The 4,644-nt window shown below is 35.8% G+C and overlaps 1 non-coding gene across 1 annotated transcript; it reads right to left on the bottom strand.

Moving 5' to 3' along the window:
* Nucleotides 1–836: 836 nt before the first annotated feature.
* LOC113711731 (uncharacterized) lies at nt 837–4,409 on the bottom strand. Its single transcript, XR_011821667.1, has 3 exons — nt 4,188–4,409; nt 3,901–4,057; nt 837–1,232 (listed from the first exon to the last, which is right to left on the bottom strand). It is a non-coding gene; the product is annotated as an uncharacterized protein (transcript).
* Nucleotides 4,410–4,644: the final 235 nt, after the last annotated feature.

Below are 4,644 nucleotides of genomic sequence, written 5' to 3' on the forward strand. Positions count from 1 at the left end.
AAATTCATCACAAAGTTGGAAATTTCTCAATAGAAATACAACTTGTCTGGATTCCTTTCACTCTCTGATATCATTACGGTTGCTTTGCGATTACAGCGGCAAAACCTGTTTTTAATGGAGAAAGATGTAGGTGAATTCCATGATTCTCCCCTATGGCTTGAAGAGGCCATGGTTGCAGCTAAAACTTTTTACTCAGAGCTCTAATTGTAGCACAGCAAATGCACTTGTTATCACTCCAAATTAGTAGCAAAGAATGTTAATAGCTTGAAACCTCAGAGGTAGTTAAGTTGCTTTGCTTTATATGCTATTGCTACTGAAACAGCAAACCTTCTGGCCGTTGCAATTTGCAGCTAGCCGTTGCAAAATCTGCCAAATAACTGTTGCATGGCACATCTGGTGCATGCAATTTTTTGTATTCCACTTACCCCCCGTCAACTTTACTAATTAGTCCAAATCATTTATTCTTCTTTGAATCTTCTACTAATACAACTTCTGCAAAGGGTAGCTATGGAATAAAAATACCTTCTCACACATGAAAATAATATTTTAATCTGATTTGGACTGGATTGTTACCACAAAATCAAAAGCAAGGGAGGTAAGTGAAATTTTGAGAACCTCAGGGGATGTCAGTGAAAGTGTCAGAAACCTCAGGGGAGGTTTCTGAAATTATCCCTAGAAATAATAAGGCAGCAAAATATGCTACTTTCATACGATGCAAGATTAAGTTTCCAGCTACTAGGGTTACAAGTGTAAAAAATTACCAACTAACAAACAAAATCACATCATGCATGAAAAGCAAAAGGACCACAGCAGGAAAGCTTAAGATAAAATCCAAATACTAGAAAGAAATTCATTGCAGAAACATAAGCAATTACATTGTAGCTGCGGACAGAAGGGGCTAATTAAAAATTCGAAGAATATGTGAGTTTAAATGGAACACAACATTGAGCATTGGGCCTACAATTTTACAATTAACATGGGTACCACTCGGACAGAGTATCACCATAATAGTTCTATGGATAAATCTGCATTAAAACAACGCTGAAGTAAGGATGATCCAAAGCCACTGTTGAAATTTTTACAGCACAAAGAAATCACCTTCCTGATGGCACTCATCAAACTAACATTAGTTGTCTGAGTCAATGATCAATTCAATGAGAGGAACAATGGAAGTCCACAATCAACAGTTCTGTTCATGAATACATTTCACTGCTATAATCTTGGATAAGAACCTGCAAAAATCACACAAATAGGGTTGAACATGTTTGATCGTTTGATCGACAACCATAAACAGTCAGAAAGTCGTACTTGGATAGAAATCAAGAATACAAGACAAAAACGATATGCATCCAAGTGGAAAGAAAATATAATAAGAATACAAGCCAGTAGTTTTACTCAAGGAGAGGAGGGAGGAAACAAATTTCAGCTAATCCAACTTGTTATGATGAATAAATGGCAGTTTTTTCAGCGCTAACCAAAGTAATGAAATTTGCTTGTATAAATTGAGGTAACGACTCTTTGTAAACACCAAAACACAGAAGATTCAATGGTGAACAAGGATACATAATTAAGTTTCTGATCCAATAGAAAATTGCATATACGCAATTAAAATCGATCAGAATGTAAGCCAAAAAAAAAATCACACTATTATTGCATACAACAGTATGCTATAAACAAGTGGAAAAATAACCACGCTATTCTCCCCGCATTCACAAACAATTGCCTTAGTCTCAAAACATCACAAACCCAAAATCCAATATGCCACCACTGTATATCACTCAGTCCGACTCCAGCACCAAAGCATTGGAACTACCAAGTCGGGATATAAACCAACCCCCCCCCCAAAACAAAAAAAAGGGTTGTCGGCCCAAAAGAAAATTTATGCGTATCAATCACATGAAGTCTAAAACTTAAATAAGCTGTTAATTCCAAGTTGACTACTAAGCTAATTCTTATATAAGCCCCTCTACCGGCATATTGAGCTCATCATTTGCATCAAAGTTAAATTGTAAGATACTGTTCTAACAAGGACATCTCAGAGAGAAAGATTGGTTGGCTAGGCAGCGAAGGAAGAAAAGGAGCTAAAGGGCAAGCAATAACAACCAAAAAAAAAAAAAGGTTGATGAACAAATCAATAGCATGTGATCAAATACACTCCTGTTACTTGAAAGCAGATAATTCAGCAATGTCAAATCTTAGTTGTCAGAAAAACAAGAATATCAAACTGAATTGACTAAGAATTTAACCCAAAACTGAAATGATCTTTCATTTTTCAAATCATTAATGGAAAATGGTACAACCACTAATTATTCAATCAGTGGACAAATTACATGCCTTACAATTCAAACAAGTGGCATACAAAACTTACAAAACTATCAACAAATTCAAATTACAACATGAGATCAAAACAGAATGAAGTACTCAAATGGAAAAAAAAATGGGGATCACAGTACCAAATCCCAAACTAAAAACTAAAACTAGAGGAGTGAATCAATACATATCAATACACCAGTAGAATACTAAGAAGGAAAGAGGAAACAAGACAATGGGATTGAGAAACTTCATATGAAAACAAATTTTGGCTAATTACAACATCTGAACAAGGATTAAAAGAGAGCAGAAGATAATCACAGTGGCACTCTGGGATATACGATGGAGGAGATTGCCCAAGTTCAAACTCAAAGGAACAGGAAATCTGGACCGGAACCAGTTTACAATTATGAGGATTATATGCTTTAGTCTACATCATCCTGTTATTGTACTTTATCAAATCTAACAACCAATAATGTTCCTAAATATCGTCCGATTAATTAAAAAGTTTGGGTATGATACCTAAAATGTACTGTAGAAGCTCCCATAAATTCATTGCTCCTTCAATTGAAGACCTGCTAAAATTTCTTATAGAATCAAGCATACAATGGAGAAAACTTCCCAGAAGTACTTTTGCCTGATAACTTCCTCACCAGAATCGAAACTCAGCAACCTTGGCCAGAAACCTTGATAAAAGCTCTTCCCCTGGCACTAAGATCTTATCAAAAGGTACAGTATCAATTGCCTTCCTTCTAAATTTTCTAACAATTTTCTATCCAACTTTAATATATTCCTTTACAAGTATTTATCAACTTATTTACTTTCTAAACCATAAACTACAGCAATCTCTTTCAAAGAAAGCTCTTCTTTTTCTCATGCACAAGTTGCACAAGTGGACCCTGTATGTCATTACACGTAAAAAAAATTTAGAACCATAGGACAAAACTCTCTTGCCTAACATTAAGAATTCTCCTCCCACTAATTTCTAATAGAACCTACCAATGCAAATGATGACCTGGATGCTGCAATCTGTGAGATAGAACTCACAATGATCAGTCAGTGGAGTATCCCAGAAGCCCACTGTGAAACAAAAAAGTGGAAATTATTCTAGAATCACCCACAATTTGCGTTTGAACTTCTAACGATGATGAATATCTTACAAAAGATCAATCTTTAAACCATAAATAAATCACGCAATACCCATCAGAAAGAGCACCTTAACTCATACCAATTACAATCTTAGGCAGCTCTAACCTTCCATTGACCTTCTACAACGCCAGAAAAACACAACCAACGACAAACACGCTCTTGAAATTTTGCCAGTCTACCTGAACGATATTAGCTCAACCCCCTCCTTAAAATCCATTACAAGGAAAATATCTCTCTTTCTTACTAAAAAACTAGAAGAAAAATGGTGGTAGAACTTCTTTGCACGAATGAAAGGTCGAAATTCAATCAAAATTGTGGCATGACAATTAACTAGACTTAGTAAATTGGTGCACGATTTTTATGTGCTAACACAAAAATCAATTAGTACATAATAATCACAAATCATGACCTCAATCGAAGTTGTCTAAATCAAAATTTTACCATCAAGAAGCTGAATTTCGGGCATCAATGCTGTTGTAGAACTTCGTGAGTCGCCGGCGATTCTCGGGTTTGGCCTTGACCGGTTTCTTACGCAAACCAAAGATCTCTTGCACCAACGGGACATGAACAAGCACCAGCTTCCACGCCAAAAACCACCCTACCCAAAACAAAACAAAAAATCCATCAAAATTCTCACTGAAAATAACTATCAATCAACGTTTTTCAAGCAACATGTCTTCTCTGAGGAATTTATGCAAACGGAGATTGTGCAATTGATAAATGGTTACCAAAAAGTAATACAGAGAGGGCAAAGAGTATGGCGAGAAAGGGGCGGAGGATGTATAAGATGATGTAGCCCCAAAGGGAGGGAGAGAATGGTGGGAATAGAGAAGCTGAGGAAGATAGAGAAGATGAAGAGGACTCCATTATTGATCAAGTGAGGATTTGTCTACTGAGTTTCGACAAATCAAAATTGTTGTATAACCTACCCAAAAAAAAAATTCAAAACTGTTGTATGTAGGTCCGTTAGAATTAGAAGTCTTACGTGTTTTTTTTTTTTTTTTCATTTTCCTTTTTTTAATGGGTTAGCTGCAGTTTCTAGCCTTTAGCTATTCTAACATTGCACTTTGCTACCTCAACTTTCAATTGCAGCACTAAACGATCTTTAACTTACAAAGTTTTTGCAGTACAATTCACCCAATTCTGTCAATTAGAAACAGATTTCAGTCATTATTGATTCATGAG

This window comes from Coffea arabica, chromosome 10e (genome assembly GCF_036785885.1).
Source record: "Coffea arabica cultivar ET-39 chromosome 10e, Coffea Arabica ET-39 HiFi, whole genome shotgun sequence".
NCBI classification, from domain to species: domain Eukaryota; kingdom Viridiplantae; phylum Streptophyta; class Magnoliopsida; order Gentianales; family Rubiaceae; genus Coffea; species Coffea arabica.